Here is a 12176-nt window from a genome sequence, read left to right as displayed (position 1 = left end):
CCTCACAGTTTCAAATATCATTTTCAAAAATGACTCCATTTCATTTGTGTGGTGACCTCTCCCATGATTTGTACACCTACAGTTCCACAAATATGTCTCACAACCCCCTGAGACTTAACATATTGGCCACTTTTGTTGATTTGCCTCACCTTTGTACTCCTCCTGATTTCTGGGTTTGGCTAATGGCCGTGGCATCACCGTCCACCCTTTCTGCCTTTGGCTTTATTCTTGTTGGTTTCCACTCTTCATCTTCCAGAGTCAGCCTATGGGTTTCTGTACTTCCTTTCCTGTTGCGTTCATAGACTTGGCTCAACATTTCATTAATTCCTGTCTGGACCTTGGTAGTGTTGCCTCCACTTAGATCTCTTACTACCCCCAACCTGTCCTCTGTAGAGTTCTTTTTCTAAAGCATTCCTCTGTATCTGTTATTCCTATCTATGATGTTCCAGTGACTTCAGAATCTATTAATATTCCAAATCCCTAAACCCAGTTCAAAGGCTGGCTTTAGTCCTTCCTACCTCTCACGTATGGTTGAGTACTGTGTCAACCATAATTTCCGCCTGTTCTCCACACAGCTTGGCTTCCAAGCCTTTGCTCAAGCTTTGCCTTCTGCAGGCCCCACCTTTCAGTGGCATATAGCAGAGTGCTGCCCATTTTACAGTGCCTAAGTGGAAAGAAAGGAATTCCTCTCTTTCCCATACACTATGGGGTACTTCCTTAGATATTTCTTCAGTACCTCTATTATAGCACTAATATATCTACCCTGTCTTCCTGGATCAGGCAGAGAGAACTTACTCATCTTTGTATCTCCCATCAACAGGAAGGATTCAATAAATACTTGCTAACTATAATCCCAAACACATCCATAGTACATGAATGAAATCCAGATTTTCATTAGTTACTGCTTTATTCACTTACATCTCTAGTCCTTCACATAATGGATACTTGAAGGAAAACATGTTTCACCCCTGGTTGAGTTGCTAGGGTTTAGGATTCCCATTCACTGAACTTGGTGTGCTGAAGACAGCCTCTGTATTGCACATCCAGGTTGGACCTTCCACATTTTGCAGGTCTTCAAGCACCCCCTGCCAGCTGCAGGGGTTTATTAGTATCTTGGGTTCTTGAAGGAAATAGTTTGGATGGACTGAACAGAGACACCATCAGACACCACATCTGCTGGGTGGTTCTCTGGTAACAAGGAAGGCAGATTCTCAGTGCAAATGTTCTGTGGTGGTCAGTCAAATATCAGTGGGTCATCTGCACCCTCTGGTCTGCAAGTATCAGTGAAGCTCACTTTGGCTTCTGCTACTGACCCCGTTGGCTCTCACTCAGCCTTGTGGGATCTGATGATACTGACTCTTTGGTTCCTGTAGGTCTAGAGACTTTCTTTGGCCCAACCCCAGCCAATAAAGTATAGTTCCTTCCAGTTAACTCATCTGAAAAATGAGAGTATCATTGTTCTTGTTTTTTTTTGTTATTTGATCACTAAATTGTATCCAACTCTTTGTGATCCCATGGACTATAACCCACCAGGCTACACACATGAAGGATGTGAAGGATATGAGCTTACTTACAACCATTGTGACATGGTAGACAGACTCTAAAAGTGAAGTGAAAGTGAAAGTCGTTCAGTCATGTCCTACTCTTTGTGACCCCATGGACTATACAGTCCATGGAATTCTCTAGGCCAGAATACTGGAGTGGAACCCAGATCTCCTGCACTGCAGGTAGATTCTTTACCAGCTGAGCCACAAGGAAAGCCCAGACAGACTCTAGGATGACCTCTAATGATCCCACTGTTGGTGCTTATGTCCTTTTGTCTTTCCACTGTATGTGGCAGGACCTGTGACTCTTCTAATAAATAGAATATGGCAAAGGTCACTTCATTCACCATGTTATATTGTGGAAAACTCTCTCTTGCTGCAAGACAGTCTAGGGGTTCTCATATCTGGCCTGAGGAAGCAGCTATGCAGCTCACATGGCAAGGAACTGTGGGTGGCCTGTAGGGACTACAAGCAATCTCTAGCAGTTGAGGGTGGCTTCCACCCAAAGACCTGCAAGAAGCTGGACCCTCAGTCCTACACATTAAGGAAATGAGTTCTGCCAACAACCTGAGCAGGGAATGGCAAGCCACTTCAGTATTCTTGCTTTGAGAACCCCATAAACAGTATGAAAAGGCAAAATGATAGGATATTGAAAGAGGAACTCCCCAAGTCGTAAGGTACCCCGTATGCTACTGGAGATCAGTGGAGAAATAACTCCAGAAAGAATGAAGGGATGGAGCCAAAGCAAAAACATTACCCAGTTGTGGATGGGACTGGTGATAGAAGCAAGGTCCGATGCTGTTAAGAGCAATATTGCATAGGAACCTGGAATGTTAGGTCCATGAATCAAGGCAAATTGGAAGTGGTCAAACAGGAGATGGCAAGAGTGAATGTTGACATTCTAGGAATCAGTGAACTAAAATGGGCTGGAATGTGTGAATTTAGCTCAGATAACCATTATACGTACTACTGTGGGCAGGAATCTCTAAGAAGAAATGGGGTAGCCATCATGGTCAACAAAAGAGTCTGAAATGCAGTACTTGGATGCAATCTCAAAAATGACAGAATGATCTCTGTTCATTTCCAAGGTAAACCATTCAATATCACGGTAATCCAAGCCTATGCCCCAACCAGTAATGCTGAAGAAGCTGAAGTTGAACAGCTCTGTGAAGACCTACAAGACCTTTTAGAACTAACACCCAAAAAAGATGTCCTTTTCATTATAGGGGACTTGAATGCAAAAGAAGGAAGTCAAGAAACACCTGGAGTAACAGGCAAATTTGGCCTTGGAGTACAGAATGAAGCAGGGCAAAGGCTAGTAGAGTTTTGCCAAGAGAACGCACTGGTCACAGCAAACACCCTCTTCCAACAAAAAAAGAGAAGACTCTACACATGGACATCACCAGATGGTCAACACCGAAATCAGATTGATTATATTCTTTGCAACCAAAGATAGAGAAGTTCTATACAGTCAGCAAAAACAAGACCAGGAGCTGACTGTGACTCAGATCATGAACTCCTTATTGCCAAATTTAGACTTACATTGAAGAAAGTAGTGAAAACCACTAGACCATTCAGGTATGACCTAAATCAAATCCCTTATGACTATACAGTGGAAGTGAGAAATAGATTTAAGGGACTAGATCTGATAGACAGACTGCCTGATGAACTATGGACGGAGGTTCGTGGCATTGTACAGGAGACAGGGATGAAGACCATCCCCATGGAAAAGAAATGCAAAAAGGCAAAATGGTTGTCTGAGGAGGCCTTACAAATAGCTGTGAAAAGAAGAGAAGCGAAAAGCAAAGGAGAAAAGGAAAGATATTCCCATTTGAATGTACAGTTCCTAAGAATAGCAAGGAGAGATAAGAAAGCCTTCCTCAGCGATCAGTGCAAAGAAATAGAGGAAAACAACAGAATGGGAAAGACTAGAGATCTCTTCAAGAAAATTAGAGATACCAAGGGATCATTTCATGCAAAGATGAGTTCGATAAAGGACAGAAATGGTATGGACCTAACAGAAGCAGAAGGTATTAAGAAGAGGTGGCAAGAATACACAGAAGAACTGTACAAAAAAGATCTTCATGACCCAGATAATCACAATGGTGTGATCACTCACCTAGAGCCAGACATCCTGGAATGTGAAGTCAAGTGGGCCTTAGAAAGCATCATTAAGAACAAAGCTAGTGGAGGTGATGGAATTCCAGTTGAGCTATTTCAAATCCTGAAAGATGGTGCTGTGAAAGTACTGCACTCAATATGCCAACAAATTTGGAAAACTCAGCAGTGGCCACAGGACTAGAAAAGTTCAGTTTTCATTCCAATCCCTACTAAAGGCAATCCCAAAGAATGCTCAAACTACAGCACAATTGCACTCATCTCACACGCTAGTAAAGTAACGCTCAAAATTCTCCAAGCCAGGCTTCAGCAATACGTGGACCGTGAACTTCCATTCAAGCTGGTTTTAGAAAAGGCAGAGGAACCAGAGATCAAATTGCCAACATCCGCTGGATCATCGAAAAAGCAAGAGAGTTCCAGAAAAACATCTGTTTCTACTTTATTGACTGTGCCAAAGCCTTTGACTGTGTGGATCACAATAAACTGTGGAAAATTCTGAAAGAGATGGGAATACCAGACCACCTGACCTGCCTCTTGAGAAACCTGTATGCAGGTCAGGAAGCAACAGTTAGAACTGGACATGGAACAACAGACTGGTTCCAAATAGGAAAAGGAGTACGTCAAGGCTGTATAGTCACCCTGCTTATTTAACTTATATGCAGAGTACATCATGAGAGACACTGGGCTGGAAGAAGCACAAGCTGGAATCAAGATTGCTGGGAGAAATATCAACAACCTCAGATAAGCAGATGACACCACCCTTATGGCAGAAAGTGAAGATGAACTAAATAGCCTCTTGATGAAAGTGAAAAAGGAGAGAGAAGAAGTTGACTTAAAGCTCAACATTCAGAAAACTAAGATCATGGCATCTGGTCCCATCACTTCATGGGAAATAGATGGGGAGACAGTGGAAACAGTGTCAGAATTTATTTTTTTGGGCTCCAAAATCACTGCAGATGGTGATTGCAGCCATGAAATTAAAAGATGCTTACTCCTTGGAAGGAAAGTTATGACCAACCTAGATAGCTTATCAAACAGCAGAGATCTTACTTTTCCAACAAAGGTCCGTCTAGTCAAGGCTATGGTTTTTCCAGTGGTCATGTATGGATGTGAGAGTTGGACTGTGAAGAAAGCTGAGCACCGAAAAATTGACGCTTTTGAACTGTGGTGTTGGAGAAGACTCTTGAGAGTCCTTTGGCCTGCAAGGAGATCCAACCAGTCCATCCTGAAGGAGATCAGTCCTGGGTGTTCATTGGAAGGGCTGATGCTGAAGCTGAAACTCCAATACTTTGGCCACCTCATGCGAAGAGTTGACTCATTGGAAGAGACTCTGATGCTTGGAGGGATTGGGGAAGGAGGAAAAGGGGACGACAGAGGATGAGATGGCTGGATGGCATCACCAACTCGATGGACGTGAGTTTGAGTAAACTCCGGGAGTTGGTGATGGACAGGGAGGCCTGGCATGCTGCGATTCATGGGGTCACAAAGAGTCGGACAGGACTGAGCGACTGAACTGAACAACCTGAGTGAACTTGGAAACTGATTCTTTCTTCATTGAGCTTCCAGATAACAACCTAGTCCATATGATACCTTAATTGTAGCCTGTGAGGCCTGATCAGAGGACTGACCAAAAACACGCCAGGACTCCTGACACATAGAAAGCGTGAGATAATCAGTGTGTGTTCTTAGTGGCTAAGTTTGTAGTGATTTGTTATGTAGCAATAGCTAACTAATACACCCAGAGTGGGATGGCATTTCATCCTAGGGCCGCTGTTCTTACTACAGGCTGTCTGGAAGGAACGTTCTGTCCAAACTAGAAGAGATGCAATCAACCAACCTTCTCACTTCTCTCCAGAATGGGATTACTATCTTCTGCTCTGCCAAATCTCACCTACTGCCTCATCACCCAAGTCGGCAGCACCAGTTCCAGCCATCTATTCTGCTTCCACTCCAAATGGTCTAATGCTGAGTGGACTGTAGTTCAGTCCTGATACTAACCACCCAGAGTTAGCACAGGCCCACAGATTGAGAACAGAGTTCTCCACAGGGTTGCCTTCACTTCAGGTGTCAGCCACAAGTCTCAGGGGCTCCCCAGGCCACCTATACTTCTAGCTCACTGGCTGCAGCCAGGAATGTGTTCAATAGTTCACCTGAATGACTCGCAGAACTCAGGGAAGCACTATACTTACTATTACAGTTTTATTATAAAGGATATGCATAGGGTGAGGTCTGAGAGGGAGCATAGAACTTCCATGCCTTCTCCTCATAGAACTGGGTGCGTCACACTCCCAGCACATCAGTGTTTTCACCATTCCAGAAATTCCTCTGAACTTACAGGGTCCCTACTGGGATTTCACTTTAGGCGTGATGAATTAAGTTATTGGCCATGTGACCGAACTCAATCTCCAGCTGTCTTTTCTTCCCTGATGGCTGGGCAGCTGAAAGTCCCTACCCCTCATTTTAAAGGTATCTAGGTACTATATATAAAAGAGATAAATAATAAGGACCGACTGGGGCTTCCTGGATAGCTCTGTGGTAAAGAATCCACTTGCTAGTGCAAGAGATGCAGGTTTAATCCCTGGGTCAGGAAGACTCCCTGTAGGAAGAAATGGCAAACCACTCCAGTATGCTTGCCTGGAAAATTCCATGAACAGAATGGCCTGGCAGGCTACAGTCCATAGGGTTGCAAAGAGTCAGATATGACTGAGCAAGTGAACACACAAGAATAGCCAATTAGCAACGTTGTGATAGGTTCAGGGGCACGCAAAGGGCCTCAGCCATATGTATACATGTATCGATTCTCCTCTAGACTCCTCTCCCATCCAGGCTGCTATATAACACGGAGCAGGTCTCCCTGTGCTGTACAGTGGGTCACTGTTGGTTGTCCATTTTACATATAGCAGCGTGTACATGTTGATTCTAAACTCCCTAACAATCCCTTCCCCTGATCCTATCCCCAGCCCCGGGTAACCATAAATTCATACTTGAAGCAGACCCATACTGTGGGTCTGCTTCTGTTTTGTAAACAATTTCATTTGTGAAGACACTATTTTTGAGAAAGGAGGAAAGATTGGCTATTGGGTAGGCAACCAGTAGTATTTGCATAGACCTTACCCAAAGTGAAAGTGAAGTCATTCAGTTATATCCAACTCTTTGTAACCCCATGGAATGTACTCCACCAGGTTCCTCTGTCCATGGGATTTTCCAGGCAAGAATACTGGAGCGGGTTGCCATTTCCTTCTCCAGGAGATGTTCCCGACCTAGGGATTGAACCTGGGTCTCCTGCATTGTAGGCAGATGCTTTACTGTCTGAGCCACCAGGAAAGTACAGACCTTACCCAAAGGATAGAATAAACACAAAAGATAGAGAGTTCTTTGACTCTGTGGGAAGTTGAGGAACTTCTACAGGGAACCACTACATGGGAGCATTGTCCACGGTTAAAAAAATGCCAGTGTCCTGGGTCCCATTCCCAAGAATGGCTGCCAGATCAGAGTTGAGTGTGCCCACAGCAGAGCCTAGGTTATTGCCTGTGGTATGAGCAGGGACAAGAGAGATTATCCTAGCAGCCAGAGCTGAAGACAATGGCACATGTCCCATGGAGCAGACAGGAAGAATCACCCACTCACTGTACCTATATACTGAGTGGCAGGGATTCCACAGATGCTAGGTGTGCAGAGCCCAACAAAACAGGTCCATTGCCACCCTTCAGAACCATTACATACATACAAAAATCTGCCCTACAAAGAGGTGAAGCCAGACTATAAGAACTAGTAATTCGTGACCATTACTATAACAATGCTTTTACTCCCAGGTCTGTGTGGACTTGGAAATCTCAGTTAAGAACCATGATTGAATGTTGCAGTGAGCAACTGGGGTTTCGACTGATCCATATTCCTTCCTGTTAGAAACTACTCTTCTTCACAACCCTTGAGTGTGATTCTGACCATCACTCGGCCCTGGCCCCTGACCACAAGGAAGAGTGTGGACTGCACTGGAAGAGTGAATCCTTTCTCATGAACTGGAGACTTGCATGGACCCAGTAACCCATGGCAACCCCTCAAGGTTCTGATACAACAGAAAGCCGGGGCTGCCTGGGCTCCTGCTCCCATACCCCCAGCCCCACCCCGCATCCATGCCTTCAGTTCTTCCTTTGGTTTGTGTGCTCTCTAGTATACATCTAGTTTTCTACTGCTGTTGAAACAAAACCCCACATTTACCATCTCATTGTTCTGCAGGTGGTCCAGGAGGTACCAGCCAGGCTGCTTTCTCTTCTAGAGGAGAATCCATGTCCTTGGTCACTGGGACATATAATACCTGATACTATGCCTTTCCAGACCTTACTATAAAGCTGCCATAACCAGGACCATGCTGCTGCTGCTGCTTCGTTGGTTCAGTTGTGCCTGACTCTGTGCAGCCCTATGGACTGTAGCCTGCCAGACTCTTCTGTCCTTGAGATTCTCTAGGCAAGAATACTGCAGTAGGTTGCCATTCCCTTCTCCAGAGGATCTTCCCGACTCAGGGGTCGAAGCCTGGTCTCCTGAATTGCAGGCAAATTCTTTAGCACTGAGCCACCAGGGAAGCCCAATGAGTACCACATGGTATTTTATTTCAGTAAGGATAGATGTGAGGGCTTCCCAGGTGGTGCAGTGATAAAGAATCTCCCTACCAATGCAGGAGACACAGGAGATGAGGGTTCAGGCCTTGGGTTGGGAAGATTCCCTGGAGTAGGAAATGGCAACCCACTCCAGAATTCTTGCCTGGAAGATTCCATGGACAGAGGAGACTGGCAGGCTACAGTCCATGGAATCACAAAAAGTCAGACATGACTGATCAATGGATCAAGTATGCAAGTTTAAAGGTGTCATTCGTGGAACAGAATAGAGTCTAGAAATAACTCCCTCTAGTAAATGATTAATTGCATTTCAAAATGGTGCAAAGATTATTCAATGGGGATATATTTGGTTGGCCAAAAAGTTCCTTTGGTTTTTTTTTAAGTAAAAATAAAAGTCACATTTTTCATTTTCATCAACAACTTCATTAAACAACGTATTTACCATTTTGTTCCACTACCTTATGCCATTTTTCAGGCAATTTCATAATTCCATCTTCCCCAAACTTTGTATCCTTTGAACAAAGAACTGTTCCAAGTGCCTTTTATAGTCTTCCAGGGAACTGAAATTTTTCCCATGTGGAGAATTTTGTAAAGACCAAAAATAAATGGACATCCAAAGGTGCAATGTCTGGTGAATATGATGAATGAATCAGAATTTCCCAGCCACACTGTAACAGTTTTTGCATGGTTATCAAAGAAACATATGGTCTTGCGGGATCCTGATGGAAAATTATGCCTTTTTTGTTGACTAATTCTGGATTCTTGTAGTAGAGTGCTACATTCAATCAATCTAACTGGGAGCGGTGCTGGAACAAATTATTTAGTTTTTCTGGTAGAAACTCATAATAAAGGACTCTCTTCCAATCCCACCATATATATAACATCACGTTTTTTGGATAAAGACTGACCTTTGGCATGGTTGGTGGTAGTTCATTTCACTTGCTGCACCAATCTCTTCCATTCCACAATATTGTACAATATCCACTTTTAATCACCCTTCACAATTTGTTTTTAAAGTGGAATTTTTACATTTAAATAGAGAATCATTGGCAGGAATACAATCAAGAAGGTTTTTTTCACTTAACTTCTGTGGAATACAAACATCAAAGCAATTAACGTAACCAAGCTGGCACAAATGATTTCCAATGCTTGATTGCCAATATTTTGAGTATGTCAACTGTCTCCCTCATGGTATAACATTGATTGTTTTTGATTAATGTCTCAATTTGATCACCATCAACTTCAACTGGTTTACCCCACATGGAGCATTGTCCGGTGAGAAATCTACAACACGAAACTTCACAAACCACTGTTGGTGTGTTCAATTATTCATAGCACTTTCTGCATACACTGCAAAAAACATTTTTTACAGTTCAGTTGTGTTTTTACCTTTCTTGAAATAATAAAGCATAGTATGCTGCAAATGTTGCCTATTTCTTCCATTTTCAATATGAAAATGGCTACACAAAAATTCACCAATTTTGATAACTTTTTAGCAAAATGCATGCTAATATGACAGCTGTCACAATAGTTTCAAATGAAGTCAAAGACAACTAAGTGGTACTAGAATCATCTTACAGAAAAGAAAATGAATGAAACTTTTGGTCAACCCAATAATAATCTTTTCAATAACAATTGCTGGAACAATTGAATTTTTGTATGGAAAGAAAAATGAATCTTGACTTCTACCACAGCATATAAATAGTTAACTCCTGTTGAACATATGGATAAGCCCTTTAAGTATCCATACATTAAAAGAAAGAAAAAATAAATAAAATTACCATCCCAATTTCTTATTGGTTATATAAATATTAGTGAAAAAACCCTTTAAATGTCACATTTAAAGACATATTCTGTGGCAAAGAAGAGAGAATATAAAGAACTACTCTCCCATCATGCATGGATATAAGACATTTCACCTTTAATAAACAAAGTAATAACTTTAAAGATATCTTTAAGTGACAGTGAACTGTTTCATCTTATCTGTGCCACTGATAAACATTTAAAAGAATACATATAGAATTTTCAGTCCAACTCAGTGAGAACAATGAGGGTGTAATTCGTACAACTCTTTCAAGTTAGTATCTGATATGTGTGGCAAGGCTGTTGTCTGGAGTATTTATTTGTATATTTATCACATATTGAGTGCCTAGTGTGAGCCAGGCATTGCTCCAAGTGCTGGGGATATAGCAGTGAACAAAACAGGCCTCTTCTTACGGTGCTTATTAGTTAGTACTGTCTACAGTTAACCTCACAACATTGTAAATCAACTATACTCCAAGATAAAAATAAAAATTTTTAAATAAAAAAAAATGCTAGATGCTTATGAAAGAGAGTGTATTAGAAACTACCCCATGGGCCGCCTGATCTTTTCTTCAAAGTCAACCCAAACATTCTCTTTATGATTTTATCTTTATTGTTGCTCTAACCACAGCATCTTGCATTTTATCTCTTATATTTGCCCTAAGATAAAATCAATAAACACAGTAAAAAGGTAGAAAATTAACCTTAAGTACAAATGGAAATTTATAGAATTGGAAAAGTACACTGTTGAATAATACACATTAAATTAAAAATGTAATAAAAGAATGAGAAGTTATGTACACTTAGAACTAATACAACCTTGTTAATCAACTATAGTCCAATATAACATAAAGATTTAAAAAAAGAATGAGAAGCTATGGAGTGGCAAATATTATCAAAGAACAAAGCGTAGATAACTAATATCTATGTCGCTAATACCAATGCTGATTGGAATCACTCTTTTATGTATCATAAAATGCTGTCATCCAATGGAATTTTGCCAAATCCCTGGACATACTGACTAATGACATGAAGTTGTTAATTTTATTAAAGTAAGGTTGCTGAGTAGCCAAATTTAAGACACAGGTCTCATCAGAAGCTGGGGCAAATCAGACCCACTCATTATATCCTAGTCAAGTCATTGTTAGAAACAGTTCTAAGCATTGGCTATGGGTGCTAGAGTGCAAAATACATTTTCTAGTTGAAAATCAATCTCTTCAGACAAATATTATAAAGATGATATTTGGGGACTTCCCTGTTGGTAGAAATCCACCTGCTGATGGCAGGGGACATTGGTTCAATCCCTGGCCTGGGAATATTCCACATGTCACAGAGCGACGAAGCCCATGTACCACAGCTGCTGAGTCCAGGCTCTGGAGCCTGAGAGCTGGAACTAAAGAGCCTGTGCGCCCAGAGGCTGTTATCCGAAACGAAAGACACCACTGAAATGAGAAGCCTGCGCATGGCAACTAAAGAAAGCCCCTGCACAGCAACAAACACCCAGCACAGCCAAAAATAAACAAATAAATTTAGAAATGAAGCCAATTTTTTCAAAAGATGATATTTGGGCAACAAAATTGGAATATTTAATTTTTCTATTCTTTTAAGCTAAATTTGAAATCACAGAGAAACATGATTTCAACAAATTCAGGATGTTTAAGGGGCCAAGTTTTTTAAACTTGTTACAAGTCAAAAAAAAAAGTGATTGCCCTAGCTACAATAGTAAGAAAATGTTACAAAGAAGATAGTGTGAACAGAGAAATTGTTACATCTCACATCATCTGTCTCAAACTTCTGCTCATTACTTTCCAAAAGAAAAATCTGAAATGTTAATGTAAACTATTTAGATAAAATATCCATTTGCTGATAATTGAATTAATTTACACTGAAGGATGATGCTAAGACATTAAGATGAAAAAAATTCGATTACCAAGTGCAAAAGAACATATTATTCTCATAATCACTGTTCTCGGGGACCTGTTAGCATGAATGACAGTTTTCAGCCCTGACCTGACAAACATCAGAAGACAGACCTGACACTGCATCAGCTGTGTGTGTTGCATCGTCCCAATGTTTCAGGCTGTACTGAACTTATCAA

Source organism: Cervus canadensis, chromosome 15, assembly GCF_019320065.1.
Source record: "Cervus canadensis isolate Bull #8, Minnesota chromosome 15, ASM1932006v1, whole genome shotgun sequence".
NCBI classification, from domain to species: domain Eukaryota; kingdom Metazoa; phylum Chordata; class Mammalia; order Artiodactyla; family Cervidae; genus Cervus; species Cervus canadensis.
This window is presented reverse-complemented; position numbering follows the sequence as displayed.